Here is an 18,665-nt window from a genome sequence, read left to right as displayed (position 1 = left end):
TTTGCCGTGTCCCGAAGAATTTGGTTGTTGTGTTCTTGTTTTCCTATGGCTCATGGTATCCTGTGATTTCTTCCTTGATCTCCTTGTTAACCCATTCATTGTGTAGTACCATGTTATTTAGCTTCCATGTCTTCGTGTATTTTCAGTTTTTTTTCTTGTAATTGATTTCCAGTTTCATACCATTAGGGTCAGAGAAGATGCTTGATCTGATTTCAATCTTTTTAAATTTATTGAGGCTTGTTTTGTGTCCTAACATGTGGTCTATCCAAGAAAATGTGCCATGTGTACTTGAAAGGCATGTATGTTCTGATATTTTGGTGAGAAATACCCCAGGAATATCAATTAAATGCATCTATCTAGTGTGTAATTTAAGGCCACTGTTTCCTTGTTGATTTTCTGTCTGGAAGATCTATCCTTTGATGTCTGTGGGGAGTTAAAACTCCCTACTGTGACTGCATTACTATCAATATCTCCCTTTATATCTATCAAGATTTGCTTTTCATATTTTGGTTGCTCCTGTGTTGGGTATGTTAGGTAGGATGGGTAGTAAACCAAGGCTGGGAGGAAGAGGGAGACATGTCTCATTCATTAACTCAGTAGTCTTAAGTCTGGTTTGAAGATTGCCAGGTGTTCTGAAAATCAGAAGAAAAACCATGATAGCACAGGAGGAGGGGAGCCCTTGAAATTCTGTATGTGTCATTTCCACTAGCTAAGACAGAAAGCCTTTGAAACTGTGTATTAATCTCAAGGTCTGGAGTGGGGATGAGAAGTAGGAACCTAGAAGCTGGTTGCAAGCACAAAACCCCTAAACTTTAATAGTCGGGACACTCAGACTTGCAGCTTTGTGTTAAAGTGTATAGTACAAACTTACTAACAAACTTCCTACCTTATTTCCAGTATACATGGGGCACTCAAACTAGCTGGGTGCTTGCTTACAGCTGCTTGCTCAATAAATTTGCTATCTCATTTCCACTATGTGTGTTGTCTCTCACCTGAATTCTCTTCTCTTGTGAGTGAGGCAAGAATTGAGGAGGCGGAGGCCCCTGATTTAGGTCTCCCTGGTAACAGGTACATAAATGTTTTCAAGAGTTATATCGTCTTGTTGGATTGCTCCCTTTGTCATTATGTAGTGACCTTCCTTGCCTCTTACTATATAACCTTTGTTTTAAAGTATATTTTTCAGATATACTATTGCTCCCCCAGCTTTTTTTCCTTTCTATTTTCGTGAAATATCTTTTTCTATCCCTTTACTTTTAATCTGTATGTATCCTTCCTTCTGAGGTGGGTCTTTTGTAGACAGCATATATATGGGTCTTGTTTACTTATCCATTCTGCTACAGTATGTCTTTTGATTGGAGCATTTAAGCCATTACATTTAAAGTGATCAATGATAGGCATATATTTATTGCCATTTTATTCTTTTAACTATGTTCCTTTCTCCTCCTCCTCAAAGACCCTTTAACATTTCTTATAATACTGGTTTGATGGTAATGAACTCCTTTAGCTTTGTCTTGTCTGGGAAGCTGTTTATTTCTCCTACAATTTTAAGTAATAACCTTGCTGGGTAGAGTAGTCTTTGTTGTAGTCCCTTGCTTTCACTTAAAATATTATGGGAGCTCCTTTGTAGGTAACTGTCTTTCTCTTGATTTTTTAAAAATTCTCTCTTTGTCTTTAATTTTTGCCAGTTTAATTACGTTGTGTGTTGGTGTGGGCTTCTTAGGGTTCATCTTGTTTGGGAATCTCTATGTTTTTCCTGGATTTGAGTGTCTTTCTCCTTCACAAGGTTAGGGAAGTTTTCAGTCATTATCTCTTCAAATAGGTTCTCAATCCCTTGCTCTGTCTCTTCTTCTGGTACACCTATGATGTGGATGTTGTTACACTTCAAGTTGTCCCAAGGTCCCTTAAACTATCCATATTTTTAAAAATTCCTTTTTATTTTTGCTATTTTTACTGTGTGTGTTTTGAACCTTGTCTTACAAATTGCTGATTTGATCCTCTGCTTTATTGAAACCCCTGTTTATTCCTTCCAGTGTACTCCTCATTTCCAATATTGTATTCTTCATTTCTTTTTTAAAAAAGACTTTATTTATTTGTTTTTATTGGGAGGAGAAGGGAAGGAGAAAGAGAGGGAGAGAAACACCAATGGATTGTAAATGGGCATCAGTTGCCAACCAAGGACCTGGCCTGCAACCTAAGCATATGCCCTGACCAGGAACTGAATTGGTGACCTTTTGGTCTGCAGGCTAGCACTGAATCCACTGTGAGCATCCTTATAATCATTGCTTTGAACTCTCTACCTGATAAATTGCTTGCCTCTACTTCATTCAGTTTTTTTTTCCTGGAGATTTATCCTGTTCTTTCACTGGTGGCATGTTTCTTTGTCTCTGCGTTTTGGGTGCCCCTTTTTGCTTACTTCTATATATTAGATAGATCACCAATGGCTCCCAGTCTTAGTGGGGTGGCCTTATGTAGTGGGTGTCCTATGGGGTTCAGTGGTGCAGTCTCCTTGATCACCTGAGCTGGGTGCTCCAGGAATGTCCCTTGTGTGGGTTATATGGACCCTCCTGTTGTAATTCAGTCTTGATTGCTATTGGCCCATTCATGCATGGGATCAACACTCAGAGTGGCTGATGGTGAGGCTGAACCCTGACCATGGCATGAGAGCTGCTGTGCTGCTGCTGACCACATGATGTGGAATTTGCCTCATTAGGGTCTATTCACTGCTGAGATCTCTCTTTGAATATGCTATTTATGAAGGCTATTGGATTCTGCTCTTACGCTGTCTGAAACTGGCCACTAGTCTTTATTATGGGCCTCTTGGAAGGGATTCTGGTGCAGACCAATGTCAAACATTGCCTGTGAATGGCCCTGGGCAACCCATTTTGAGCTATAAGCAATCCACAGTTTGTGGCTGCCTCTGCTATTCCTGGGTGCACAGGGGAAGGACCAAGCTGTGCGCCAAGGCTGACTTTTTACCAGCACTGGGCATGAAGGCAGATCAGCAAAAGTCCCAAGGCACCACAAGATCTGCCTCTGCCTGCCTCCACCTGCAAGCTACCTGTTAGGCCCAGTCACTGAAAGAGCCTCTGGCTGTACTCAAGTTGCATGAGGAAGGTTCTTGGTGAGTCACCAGGTTAGGGGCAAATGGTGTTCACCAGATTGATACAGGTTCAAACCTGGTGTCAGTGCTGGGTCTGGGGCCACATGGCTAATGTCCCAGGGTATACCAAGTCTATCTGCCACCTGTGGGTGCTCATACGCCTTTGGGTTTGGGTGAGGTCTCAGGGAGTCGTCAGGGTGAGGTCAACAGGGTTTATCAGTCCTAAACAGACCAAGGTTTGGCTGTGTGAAGGGAGGGCTCTGCTTCTGTTGGGCGTGTGAGGGGAAAAAATCAAGAAAATGTTTTGAACACAATGTTTTCAGCATAAAACCTCAGACTATGAAAATGATAAAAAGAAATATAAATAAATATTAAGCTCTAGATAGTGTATTTGTCTTTTACAGTGATATAGGATAGCAATTTTGAGACTCATTTCTATGTATCCCAGAAGTAATTATATGAAGGATGACGGGAACTAGGTTTCCCACTGACAAAGAAAATAGTTCAGATATGGAAATGAGAAAGACAAAAATGAACCCTGTAATACTGGCTTGTAACCGAAGCTGTATATGAATTCATCTTTTAGAATTAGATACATGAGTAGATGTAGATGTGTATGTACACTTATTTATATTTCCTTGCTTTGATTACTGAAGTGACCTAGTGACACCTCCGTGGCAGTGAGCACATCTAGCACTGTTCTGGTTCATAAATGCCCTTCTCCACTAAAATAAACAAGGGCTCCTTGGAGAAGTGGCTAATTGTGGAGATAGATAGAGAAGGTCACGATGAACTTGGAGCATCTTGTTTTGTTAGAAAGTAAGAACATGGTCAAAGAACAAGGAAAACATGTCAGAAGAACACAGGCACCAGTTTGAGGGGACTCCCACCCACTGACCAGATCTGGGACAATTTGAGCACCAAAACAAATAACGATAGCAGTAAATTGTAACTCATTGAATTGAGAAAGAATCCATGAGTCCATACTGATAGAAACAAGTAAATGACTAAGTATATAAATGGAAAGTAAGAAAATCTCTTCCATATAGTACACGGGTGTCAAACTGATTTTCACATCAACCTCGAAGTTGCCTTCAAAGGGCCGAATGTAATGTTAGGATTGTATACATGTAACTACTCCTTAATAATTAAGGGAGAGCTCAGCACTGCTGCAGGTAGAAACAAGGTGCTGGGCCGGATAAAACAAGGTGGAGGGCCAGATTCGGTCTGTAGGTCTTGTGTTTGCCACCTGTGGTATAGTACAATACCAACAAATAAATATAGAAGGAATGACAGCATTTGAAAATCATTTGGTAACTGTTATATAATTATCTGACAGTCCTAAAAATTGTCGAGGTCATGGAACAGACTTCAGGGAACACTTAGAGACCAAGGGTACTAAAGAAACAAGATCACTAAATGCGACTGTGATCTTAGATTGGATCCTGAATGAGAAAAATAAATTGTTTTGTTACAAAGGAAATTATTAGGACAATCGGTGAAATTTGAACAAACACTATACAACAGAAAATAGTTTTCCATCAATTTCCATTCCCTGAATGTGAAAACTATACCATTATCACCCTGTTAGAGAATGTTCTCATTCTTGGGAAATACACACTGCAGTGTTTAGGGGTAAAGGGGCATCTTGTCTGAACTTACCCTCCCGTGGTTCAGAAAGAAATGTCGGGGTCCAGCCTCAGCGGGTCTCAGGGTCTCCAAAGGAGGAACGGCTTGGTGAAGGAGACAGACACCAGATGGGGTGCTGGAGGACAGCCAGGCTCTTGGCCTGGCTGACTCTCGAGAAGAATCAATCTTTATTTTTATAGGGGAGGTTATACAACATTCAGTGGAGCAGGTGCATAGCGTGATTATTAAAACAAATGGTTACCATAGGAATAACTTCAAAAAGTCCAGAAGGTTTTACAGATCAATCATGTTAGACAAAGAAATAATCGAAAAGCACAGGAGGTCCCACAGACCAACAAAGGTTATTTCGACCAAGAGGGTTATCAATCAGATAGCCAACAAAGCTATTTGGGCACAACATTTCAGGTGCCAATTAATAACTAAATGTCTACTAAGGTTCTATAGATTGGGTTAAAAAGGGTGCAAGGGGTGATTTAAAAGTCAGCTATTATTTATTAAGGTTAGATTGTCTAAGTTAGATAAATGGTCTTTTGCCTAGGTTTGTTGACTTATACATCTTGGGGGGCGATGGTTTGTATTCGTTTCCATGTATTGAAATTACTATATTTAATTAAAACTCTTTCCTTCTTTACCCACCTGGTCCCATTAATAACCACTCCTGTCCAGAGTATGGAGGGGTAGTGGCTCTAATAAATCTTGAGCTTTTAAGTGGTGACTCCTTAAGGAGCATTCCTAGCAACAGCTTCCTTCAACGTTCTAGCAGCTGGTCTGCCCATAGTTTAATTTTGTCTTTAACTTTCCAGGTGGGGGAAGCAGGCAGCATTAGGGTTGCTAGGGGGCTCTATTCTGTGGTCAGCAAGTCATTTCATGCAGAATCAGAGGCATCATGCAGATTTTTTGTTATAAAGCACAGGTGTCCAAAAATCCTACCACCTATTGCTAGCAGGGACAGGCACACAGGAGGAGATAGACAGGAGATCCGGCCACAGTTGCCTCTGCTGTGCAGATGCGTCTCATCTGACCCGACTATGTCAAGTGTCGGCTCTTGGTCAGCTCCAGACAAAGAAACAATACACACACAGAGTAAGAGAATGACAAACCTGATGAGGTAAATATTAACCACTGAGAAATCTGGATCTTCTCCCTTCTTGCAACTTTTCCATAAGTTCGAAGTCATTTCAAATTAAAAGCTCACGTTTCCCAAACCCCATACAGGGACATTTACCTCAGTGTCCACATGAATGAAAGATTTGTGATTACTTGGTCAGAATGTATTGGCGATTGGTTTATTGCCAGTCTGCTTTGCTCATTCTCTTTTGAGTCTTATGGGGTATTTCTAAAGCTACAATATAGTTTCAGTTTATAATTCTAAATTATACAATATAATTTCCAAGGAACAACAAGTAATACAAAATTTATGAAGAGCTGACTGTAGGCTGGGGCTGAAAGATCCCCACCACCGGACACTGGACCAGCACCAGCTCTGGCAGAGTTTATTGCAACTGATGTAAAACATCATGGCCCAGTGACTGCCACAGGGGGAAACAAGGCAGCAGCTGAGGCCACGGGCATCCCTGAGCTCAAAATTCAATCCTGTTAATCAAATGTTTCTGGGTATGGTTAACAGCAAGAACAAATAGGTGCTATTTTTACATAAAACTGTACTTTTCTGTATTACTTTTACTTAAGATATTTGGATTATATGAGAAATATTAAAAGATTGTTACACAAAACCCCTTTTCACATACTTCCAGTTGTCTTTGACTATTTTCCTTAATCTATGTTCTCATAAATGACCTTAGTTTTGAGTCAAGGCTCACATATACATAAATGTGAAAATTGAAGCTCCGATAGTTCCTTTTCACAAGAAACTTGTAATCATATATCATATAAGTATTTTTGTGTCACATTTTCATTGTTTACTAAGGCTGTGCAGACCTCTCCTATGCCACCATTAAATTCATGGGCACTAAGAAACAGAATAATTTCTAAAACACTAGCCAGTTCTCACCAGCAGGTGGCAGTAGCAGACTGAACATATTTTATGTAAGAGAGTGTTTACACTAAATGTCTTTCTAACCCAGAATTTACTGTCTAGCTTCCATTGGTGATGCTATACCTGTATAGGCCTCTAATTTAAATCATTAAAACCTTAAAAAAAATTAACTCCAGTCATTGTTTCAGCCATGTTTTGCAGAATCATCCCCCATTCCCAAAGTTTATTGGGCAGATTACAGAATGCCTTGTTACTTTCAAATCTATGTGGTTTTAATCTTCAACCCCATCTTTACTGGAGCCATTTTTCCATCCTCAGACATCTGAAAATATCTTTGCTCCTCCACACTCAGGGGTGGAGAGACACGTCTGTCTCTGACAACATCCTCCCCTGACTCTTCTGCAGTGGGCTGGGGCTCATTGACAGCAGAGGGAAAGTTACATGCATTGTACATATGAAACTAATATAATATTTCCTGTCAACTGTAGTTGAAAAATAAATTTGGAAAAAGAAAAAAACCTTAATGCAGTCAACAAACAAGTGTGCCTTACGCAGTGCTGGGTACTGCACATTTGTGCATGTTGCCCATAATAGATTTAGCAGGAATAATACCTTATGAAAGAGCAATTATTTTCACTTCTTATTTAGGGAATTTTTCTATTCTATTATCACCTACTTTCCAAGGCAGATTAGAATTAACATCATCAACTGAACCAATCAAATAGAATTTGGTACCTGCTACATCCGAGGCACTTCCTGGATAGGGAGGGATAAGATGGACAAGTACAGGCCGTGCCATCACTACAAGGAGGTGCCTATCCACAGAGCTCGTGATGCAAGGCAGAATGGCTAAAGTCCTGAGTGTGGATATCAAAAGTGTGTTAGGCCTGAGCCTTCCGGTTAAGATGGCAGACATGGCTCACCTCTTGCACAATCACATCAGAATTACAACTAAAACATAGAACAACCATCACTCAGGAACATCAGAAATTGAGTTGAATAGAAGTCTGACAACTGTGGAATTGAAGACATCATATCTAGCCAGATACTGGCTAGAAGGGGCATGGATGCAGAAAGGGCTGTCCCCACACCCATGAAGATAAAAATTCGGGAGGGATATCTCAGGATCGAGGAGTCCCAGACCCACACCAGGCCCCCCAGTCCAGGATTACAATGCCAGGAAGATAAGTCCCCACAACTTCTGGCTGCGAAAACCAGTGGGGATTGAGTTGGTGGAGGAGGCTGCTGGAACCCCAAGCAGTTCCTCTTGGGGAACCCACACATGGACTCACCTACTCAGATGCACTCCCTCTGAGCTCCAGCACTGGGGTGGCAGCTGGAAGGGCACCAGTGGCACACAGGGAGAGGCTGAAGTGTCTGGCATCAGGGCGAGCAGAGGCAACTGTCCCTTTGCTGAGCCTTCCTGCCATAGAGCTGGTAGGCTGGTGCCATATCTGAGAAAATTACACTAAAGCACATCATGCGCAAATTGCACAAAATCAGTGGTAAAAACATCTTAAAAGCAGTCAGAGAAAAAAGACATGTTACATACAAAGGGAAAAATTATAAGGATGACATCTTTCTTGTCAGAAACAACGCAAGCAAGAAGACAATGGAGAAACACTTCAAATAGTACTCAAAGGAAAAAATCTTCTAACTTAAAATTCAACAGCCTGCAGAAACATCTTCAAAAACAAAGGAAAAATAAACATTTCAGATCTGTAAAAACTGAAAGAAGTCATCACGAGAAGGCCAGCCCTGGAGGTTATCAGTTCACAAGATGATTGCAGATGGAAAACTGGGGCACTGGGGATGGGGACAGTGTGTTGATACAGGGTGCGGCAAAAGGAGGTTTACAGCTGTGAGCACATGAAACATGGAGTTTATTCTTGTATTATCATTTATTAGTTATTATATTATTTTCCATATGAACAACTGTACACCTACTTTGCCCCACCCTATATATAAGATCTTTTCTTGTAATTGAAATATTTTAAGAAGATATTTTACTGTTTAAACACAAAAACACTATTCTGAGGTCTATAACATATAACAATATGTATATGGGGTGGACCCCCCCCCCCGACAAAAACACAATTATCTTCTGGAGGGTGGGCTCCTTGTAGTACAGGCTTCCCCTACTAGGTGAGGGTTCTAGAACCCATCTGTATCAGTGTAACAACTGGTGTTGTTGTGAGAGGCTGCATTCAGTTTCAGTGAATTTTTTTTGAAGATTCTTTCAAAGTGTTTATCCATTTCAGGATGGGTGACTTACGAGCGCACCTGCCCACACCACACTGAGTGTTCAGCAGTTTTGGACCAAAAGCAACATGACCCCCATGCCCCACCCTCCCTAGTCACCTGATCTCACCTCAAGTGACTTTTTCATGTTTCTCCAGATGAAAAAAGTCCTCAAAGGGAAACATTTTGCCAATGTGAAAGAGGTGAAGCAAAAAAACAGGGGAAGCACTAAAAGGCATCAAAATCTGAGTTAAAAAAACTGAGCAGTGGGAAAAGTCTCTATGGGTGTATTGCATCAAATGGAGAGTACTTTGAAGGTGACTGAAGTTTAAACATGTAAGAATAAATACACAGTATTTTATAAGTAAATTCCATTTTTGGGGTCCTTCTCATATATATATGTAAAACCCATGGCCCAGGGAAGGAGAAATGGAAATACACCATTGTAAAGTTTTTACATTATATTTGATGTGGTTTATCAATTGAATATAGACTGTGATAAGTTGAGCATATTTACTATTAATCATAAAGCAACCACTAGAAGAACAAAAGCAAAAAGTTGTCAGTAATGAACCAAGATAGGAGATAAAATAGAATCATAAAAAATATTTCATTTTTTTCAAAAAAGGCAGAAAACTGGATTAAGAGAATGAATAACAAATAGGACAAATAAAAAATAATTGCAAGATGACTGATTCAAAACCAACCATATCATAATCATATTAAAATGTAAACCATCTATCCTAATTTGAAAGCAGCAATGTCTGCCCTGGCTGAAGTGGCTCTTGATTGGTTGGAGCGTCATCCCATTCTGTAAACTGAAAGGTCTTGGGTTTGATTCCCAGTCAGGGCACATGCCTTGGTTGAGGGTTTGGTCCCTAGTCTGGGTGCATACAGGAAGCAACTGATCGATGTTTCTCTATCACATTGATGTTTCTCTCTCTCTCTCTTTCTTTCTCCTTCCCTTCCCCTTTTTCTAAAACCACTAAGATGTATTCGGGTGAGGATAAATAAATAAATAAAATGTCAGCAATGTCAGGCAGCAATGTCAGACTGGTTGAGAAAAAACAGTATCTCACTATATGCTACCTACAAAAAAGGTACTTTAAATATAAAGACACGAATAGGTTAAATGGAAAGAATGAAAAATGACATGACCTGCTAACAGTATAAAAAGGAAAGCTGGAATGACTATATTAACATCAAACTGGATTTCACAGCAGAGAATATTATGAAGGATTTAGGGAAAGCCATTTCATAATGAGACAGGAGTCACTTCATCAGAAAGACATAAAAATCCTATATATTTATGCTTCTAATAACAGAACCTAAGATGAATAAAGCAAAAACTGGCAGGAAATTTAGAAAAATCCACAATTATAGTCAGAGATATGAGTAGTCTTCCCTAAATAGCTAACAGAAAAAGTAAACCCAAAATCTGTAAGAATATAGTGGACTCGAACAACACTACTGACTGACTTGAACTAATTAATCATAATAGAATATTCCACTCCCATACAGCAAAGTACACACTCTTTCAAATTCACATAGAACATCTGCTAGATAGACCATACTCTGGGAAAATGTCCATATTGGTGAATTTGGAGCAGCGCATAAATGAGTGTTTGTGGGGGAGGAAAACAACTTTCTCCTCTATCTTCCTAGGTTCTCTAGCTGGGATCCTGTAAATTAGACTGACAAAAACAAGCAAACAAACAAACAAACAAACAAACATTAACAAGAGAAAAACAGGCAGCTTCAACCTGATTCTCAGCTTCTCATTTTCCTCTCTGAACAACATGAGCTTCAGCGCATGCTCCAACTTCTCCACAAGCTACTGGACACTGGGCTCCATGTAGTTGCCCAGCTACTGGATTTGGCTGGCCAGCAACGCAGCTAGCATCTATGCAGGCACTGGCAGCTCAGGCCCCCAGATCTCAATATCCCACTCCACCAGTGTGCAGGGCAGCTGGGGATCTGGGGGCCTGGCTGCAGGGATGACCAGGGGTCTGGTGGGCATAGGGGGCACCCAGAGTGAGAAGACTATGCAATGCCTGAAGGACCACCTGGCCTCCTACTGGAGAGGGTGAGAAGCCTGGAGGCTGATAATTGGAGACTGGAGAGCAAAATGTGGGAACACCTAGAGAAGAAGGGACTCTGGGCCAGAGACTGGGGGCATTATTTCAAGACCATCAAGGACCTGAGGGCTCAGATCTTTGCAAATCCTGTGGACAGTGCCCACATTGTTCTGCAGATTGACGATGCCCACCTTGCAGTTGATGACTTCAGAGTCAAGTGTGAGATGGAGTTGGCCATGCACCAGTCTGTGGAGAATGGCATCAATGGGCTCCGAAAGGTCACTGATGACCAATATCACTCGGCTGCAGCTGGAGACAGAGACCAAGGTTCTCAAGGAGGAGCTGCTCTTCATGAAGAAGAACCACGAGGAGGAAATAAATGGTTTACAAAACCAGATTGCAAATTCTGGGTTGACCGTTAAGTTGGATGCCCCCAAATCTCAGGACCTTGGCAAAATCATGGCAGACATCTGGGCCCAGTATGATAAGCTAGTTCGGAAGAACCAAGAGGAGCTAGACAAGTACTGGTCCCTTCAGACTGAAGAGAACACCACATTGGTCACCTTTCAGACTGCTGAGATAGATGCTGCTGAGATGACACTAATGGAACCGATACGTACGGTCCAGTCATTGGAGACTGACCTGGACTCAGTGAGGAATCTGAAGGTCAGTTTGGAGAACAGCCCAAGGGAGGTGGCAATGTACTATGCCATTGGATGGAACAACTCAATGGGATCCTGCTGCACCTGGAGTCAGAGTGGGGCCCAGACTCAGGCTGAGGGGCAGCGCCAGGCCCAGGAGTATGAAGCCCTGCTGAACATCAAGGTCAAGCTGGAGGCTGAGATTGCCACCTAGTGCAGCCTCCTGGAAGAAAGGGAGGACTTCAATCTTGTTGATGCTCTGGACAAAAGCACCTCCTTACAAACCATCCAAAAGACCAGGATTGTGGATGGCAAACTGGTGTCTGAGATCAACAACGGCAGAGTTTTGAGGCATGAAAGGCAGCAGAAGTCAGGCATCCCTTGTTAGGGCAAGAGGCCAATAAAAAGTTGAGACTTAAAAAAAAACAAACAAGAGAAAAACAAGTGGTTAATAAACATGTGTACATGTGGGAGAACTCAGTGATGAGTAACTCAAAAGGCTGGTTAGAACTTGGGCTTATACAGTTTCCTATCAAAGACCAGTACATTGTAGAGAGGTGACAATGACGAAAGAAGAGTGGTTTTAGTCTTCCACGGGGGCAAGCTGTGACACGGTAAATGCATGGGGGAAACTAATGGGATCAGATTTGTTTGTGAGGGTCCATCTTGGCTGACTTGCCATCTTCTTTATCATCATAAAATTTTCCCAGCAGAGAAAATTTATGTTAGTCTTCATTTGTCAGAAGTTTCTGCTTTGGGTCAGATAGGGGAAGCTTGGAGAAAGTTTCTTTCTGCATCTGTTGATTCTCAGTTGCCTCCAGCTCAAAATAATCCCTATGCCACAGTGGTATATCTAGAGGTGGCACACTCTAATGTCCTACATGATATTAATATGCACACTTTTCTATATATCTGAAATATGTCCTAATTTAAAACATTGTAAAAACCAAAAGTTTTGTCTAATTTTTTTCCAAGGTAATTACTCAGATTTAGTGTTTTATCTATTGAATATATTGAAGTAGAAATGAAGAATCATCTATTGATTATATTAGGAATCCTTAAGGGAGAGTTTACTTTTCACCATGTTCAGAAAGATACAAGATAAAGGAAGATTTCAGATATTTAAAGGGGAAAGTAATACTTTTTAAAAAGCAATTTTATTGTGGTATAACTTGCATACCATAAAAACCACCCATTGTAAGTTGAAAGTCAAGAATTTTTAGTAAATTTTACAGAATTCTGCAACTAACATGACAGTCTAGTTTTAGAACACTTCCTTTGCCCCTTTGTGACATTTCACAACATGAATGACACAATACAGTATGTAGTCTTTAGCATTTGCCTGCTTTCACTTAGCATCACATTTCTGAGACTCAATAGGTCATAGTACATACATATCAGTAGTTCTTCCCTTCTACTGCTAAATAGTGTTCCATTATGGGATATACCACGCTTTGTTTATGCACTCACCAGTTGATGGACGTCTGAGTTGTTTTCTGTTTTATATTGTTATAAATAATGCTGCTATGAGCATTCACATACATGTCTTTGTGTGGACATAAGTTTTTATTTGCTGGGTAGTTTCCAAGAAGTAGAAATCCTTTGGATTATGACAAGTTTGTTTTTAATTTTTTAAGAAACTTCCAGTCCTTTCCTGGCCAAGATGGAGGCATAGGTAGATATACTTTGCCTCCTTGAACAACCAAAAGAAGGACAACAGCAAATTTAAAAACAAAAAATAACCAGAACTTCCATAAAGCTGAACTGTAAAGAAGTCCAAAAACCATGGAGTTAAAGAAGAAACATTCATCCAGACCAGTAGGAGGGGTGGAGACAGGCAGCTGGGTTGGAGAGGACAAGCAGCAAGGAAGCCAGCTGGAGGACCAGGTGGGTGCGGTTGCTGGTGGACTGGGCAATGTCACATTTGTGGGCGGATAAACTGGGAGGAACAACTGTGGAGCAAGATAGACCATGCAACCCAGGGTTCCAATGCATGGAAATAAAGCCTAAAAACCTCTGGCTGTAAAACCTGTAGGGGTTGCAGTAGCAGGAGAAACTGCCAGCCTCACAGCAGAGTTTGTTGGAGAGACCCACAGGGTCCTAGAATGTACACAAATACACCAACCTGGGAATCGGCACCAGAAGGGCCCAGTTTGCTTGTGGGCGGTGGGGGAAGTGACTGAAAGCCATCTGAGAGCTGAGCAAGCAGCATGATTCTCTCTTGGACCCCTCCCCCACATACTACAGAGCCACAACACAGAGATGTGGGTTGCCCCGCCCTTGCAAATACTTAAGGATCTTCCCCTTACTATGTAACAGGCACACCCAGACAAAAAATATGGCCCAAATGAAAGAACAAATCAAAGCTCCAAAAACAGAACTAAGTGATGAAGAGCTAGCCAATCTATCCAATGCAGAATTCAAAATACTGGTAATCAGGATGCTCACAGAAATGGCTGAATATGGTCTCAAAATAGAGGAAAAAGTGAAGGCTATAAAAAGTGAAATAAAGGAAAATGTACAGAGAACCAACAGTGAAGGGAAGGAAATTGGGACTCAAATTAATGATCTGGAAAGAAGGAAGAAATAAACATTCAACTGGAAGAGAATGAAGAAATAAGAATTCACAAAAATGAGGACAGGCTTAATAACCTCTGGGACAACTTTAAACATTACAACATCCAAATCATAGGGGTGCCAGAAGGAAAAAAGGAAGAGCAAGAAATTGAAAACTTATTTCAAAACATAATGAAGAAGGACTTCCCCAATCTGGCAAAGGAAATAGACTTCCAGGAAGTCCAGGAAGCTCAGAGAGTCCCTAAGAAGTTGGACCCAAGGAAGCACATAGCAAGGCACATCATAATTACATTACCCAAGATTAAAGATGAGAAAATCTTAAAAGCAGCAAGAGAAAAGGAGATGGTTCCTTACAAAGGAGTTCCCATAAGGCTATCAGCTGATTTCTCAAAAGAAATCTTGCAGGCAAGAAGGGGCTGGAAAGAAGTATTCCAAGTCATGAAAGGCAAGGACCTCCATCCAAGATTACTCTATCCAGCAAAGCTTTCATTTAGAATGGAAGGGCAGATAAAGTGCTTCCCAGATAAGGTCAAGTTAAAGCAGTTCATCATCACCAAGCCCTTATTATATGAAATGTTAAAGGGACATATCTAAGGAAAAGAAAATTAAAACTATGAACAGTAAAATGACAACAAACTCACAATTATCAACAACTGAACCTAAAAAAACAAAAACAAACTAAACAAACAACTAGAACAGGAACAGAATCACAGAAATGGAGATCACATTGAGGGTTATCAGTGGTGAGAGGGAGGGGGAAATAGGGGAAAAGGTACAGGAAATAAAAAGCATAAATGGTAGGTACAAAATAGACAGGGGGATGCTAAGAATAGTATGGGAAATGGAGAAGCCAAAGAACTTATATGTATGACCCATGGACATGAACTCAGGGGGAGGGAATGCTGGTGGGAGGGTGGGTGCAGGGCAGAGGGGAATAAGTGGGGTGGGGGGAGTGGGACAATTGTAATAGTATAATCAATAAAATATATTTGAAAAGAAGAAACTGCCAAACTCTTTTCTAAAGTGACTCTGTTTTCTCCAATAGCAATGCACCAAGTGTCTCAGGCCTCCGTATCTTTGCCGACACCCGGTGTTTGTCTTCACTACAGCCATCCCAGCGTTCATGAAGTGGTGTCTCACTGTGTGGTTTCACTTTCATCTCCCAAATGGCTAATGACGTTGAGAATTATTGTCATTTCATTCTCTTAAGAGCATCTTTCACAGAACAATATTCTAAAATTTTGAAGAAGTCAAGTTTATCCATTTATCCTTTTATGGACTGTGCCTAACTCAAGGTCACAGAGATTTTCTCCTGTGCCTTCTTCTAGAAGTTTTAGCTGTTCCATTTAGGTCTATAATCCATTTTGAGTTAATTTCTGTGTATTTTTCTTTTTTCTTTTTGGCTGATGGATCTCCATTGTTACAACTACATTTCTTTAAAAGTTTTGAGTCTTTGTTCTTTTTCCAAAGTATTTTTGTTGCAGAAGATCCCTCCACCCCTGGTGGTCTTGTTACTCTGCTTCTTTTTGCCCACCACTGATTAAGAACTGTGGCTCTCAGTGCCAGCGTCTGGTGAAAAGGAAAGGAACTATTTATTCAAAAGTTCTACAGGTTCAGAATAATGGTGGGATGTCACCATTAAATCCCAAAGTCCCTTTAAAACACCCACAAACACAGTCCTGCCTCCCCTTGCCAAACCAGTCCAGTCCGGGGCACCATATCCCAGGAACGGAAATAGGAGGTCCATAGCTCAGCTAGGCTCCTGTTCTTAATCCAGAATCACGTGGCACTTCCTCACGGTATGCCAGTGGGAGTCCTGCATCCTTTTAAACCACGTGACCAAGACCCCCCAGGACTGCTACACGGTCAAGGGGCTTCTCCTTCCCCAGCCACATGGTCAAGAGCCCTGCACAGCTGCTACATTCTTCATTTCTGCTTCTTTCTAAGCTGTGTGGTCAAAAGAGTTCCCTGTGTGCTCCCAAACCACATGGCACAAAGCCCCAGATGGCTACCTTGCCTGGGTTTACGTCCTGGCACAAATCTTCCTCCATAACCTCATTTCCGACTCCTCCCACATTGGCTACACCTGCCAGTAGTCTGGTTTTTTCTGCCTTTCTCCCCGCCATTGTTAGTCTGGGCAAGCATGGCCCCTTGATGTAGGAGCTGCCTCCAAATCGCTCTTGCAGGCGCCAGATGCCCCTCCGACTATACCACATCACAGGTTAGAGTCACACCCACCTCTCTGGCTCTGAGTGCAGGCACAGCTTTTTAACGTTATTAAAACACTGGCCAAGGTTTACACACACAAAGCAGCTCTCAGTGGCCCTGCTTCCCTCATCCCCCAAGTGATAGCTGTGGGGGTTTTCTCTGTTTTAGGGGATCTGCAGCTCAGCACCCTTTTATGTTTTGGTTCTTTGCATTACTATATACATATTAGGGTCAGCTTCTCAATTTCTACAAAAAAACTGCAGGGATTTTTATTGCAATTATGTTGAAATTATAGATCAATTTGGGAAGAACTGTCAGCTTGGCAATTTGGGATGTTTCCATCCATGAACATGAAGTGTCTTCCCAGTTCTTCAGAGCTTCTTCATTTTCGTCAGCATTTTGTGTTTTTCAGTGCACATGTCTTGCACTTCAGATGTTAGATTTGTTTCCACATATTTTATTCTTTTAGATAGCATCGTGACTAGAATTTTTCTTCATTTCATATTTTCATTGTTCACACTACAAATGGCAATGATTTTTGCATGTCGATCTTACATCCTGTGACCTTTCTAAAATCACTGGTTACCTCTCATTTCTTTGTTCTGCGCATGGATTACTTGGGATTTTTCTACATACACAATTATCTTATCTGTGAGTAAAGAAAGCTTACTACCTCTTTTCCAACCTGGGCACCTTGCTTTGTTTTCTGTAATTTTATATCCTACGGGGCAGGACTGTGAGCACCTGATCTCTAGTGCTGGGGTTTGTCAGAGTCTCAGTAGCACTTGAGACTCAGCTGATCTGCTTGCCGTGGCACTGATGAACTTGGTGTGCAAGTCAGGGCATCCTGAAGATATTCTTTAAAAGAGAGGGTGCACTGGAGGCCGTCTGTTCCCTCCTCTGGGCTGTGACTCATGACAGCAAGGCCTTGATGGCTATTGTTGGAAAGCCCCGGAACAGAGCCTTCTTCTCTGTGAAATGTTGGGAGTGGGGGAGTTGATTACATGTCCTCATGCGACTTGTTCCCATAGAATTTATAATTGTGCAGTCTTAATAAACCCATGAATCAGTTTATGGTTATAGCATCCTTAAGGGGCATCTTTCAAATTTCTGTATGTACAACCTATTCTAGTAGAAGAATTGTACACGAAAATATCCTGAAGTAGTGGTCTTTGGGTTACAGTTTGTAGAAGCAATCATTACATTTAAATACAAAAGAGCTAAGTCATTTAGACATGCTTTTTAAAGCTGAAAATAAGGGAAGTTTTACTTCTGTTCTTAGAGCTTTAAAAGAGAGAAAATCCACATGTAGAAACACTTCATTACTGAAATGTTCATTAAAGAAAACAAAACTTCCTTTTTCCATTTGTCACCCAAGATTAATAAAAGGGCTTTAGAGAAGTTAAGTTGCTGTTGTAGCTGATTTACTTTGTGGTTAAGTTACTTTCCCGTTGACTCAGCAAATGCTCCAGCTTGTTTTGCTGATGACCAGAAGTTGCAAAGGTCAGGACTAGTCTGGCAAGAGTCAATCTGGTTTCTAAGATAAGAAACTGGTGTTTGGCCTGTTTCCTCAGCAGGGAACCTCTGCTTGGTGGGGAGGAGATGTGGAGGTGGAGGGAGAACCTCACCCTCCCCAGAGGGCACTGACTCCCCTCAGGTACCCAAGTCCTGTTGATGAAGCCATCACTGCTCGCCCTCACGCACATCTGGGGAGGGGCGGGCCCTGAGGCTGACAGTAACTGAACTCAGGGGGAGACTGACAGGAGGGCATCTTTGGGCATTGGCGTGTCCAGATCTGCCCACCTCTGAGCCCAACAGTCATTGGAGGTGAGCGATGGGGGCCAGTCCTCCCCGCTGCACCCCACCAATTGCCCAACTGTGAGCATCACTGGTAAAGATGAATTTTTTTCTTCTCCAGTCAGTTTGTATTATTTTGGAGTGAGTTGGTAACAGAATCAGGGTAAATATTTCTAATGTGACAAATGGTGAGTTTGTATGCCATAAGGAATGAAAATGTGAGAAGCCTCTAAGAAGTGTCAAGTTCTCTCAGCCAGCCTGCTGCCCACTTCCTACACAGCCACCCAGGGGTGCAGGGGAAAGCGTGGCCATGTTTACAGTGCACCCGTGGGAACTCAGGCTCCAGGCCAGTCAAGCAACCTGCCCTATTGCTCAAG

General features: G+C 41.6%; 1 pseudogene; it reads left to right on the top strand.

Moving 5' to 3' along the window:
* The first annotated feature begins 10,786 nt into the window (after positions 1–10,786).
* On the top strand, positions 10,787–12,094 carry LOC123811278 (annotated as a pseudogene).
* Positions 12,095–18,665: the final 6,571 nt, after the last annotated feature.

This window comes from Phyllostomus hastatus, unplaced genomic scaffold (assembly GCF_019186645.2).
Source record: "Phyllostomus hastatus isolate PE091 unplaced genomic scaffold, TTU_PhHast_1.1 phas_scaffold_78, whole genome shotgun sequence".
NCBI lineage: Eukaryota > Metazoa > Chordata > Mammalia > Chiroptera > Phyllostomidae > Phyllostomus > Phyllostomus hastatus.
This window is presented reverse-complemented; position numbering and strand designations above follow the sequence as displayed.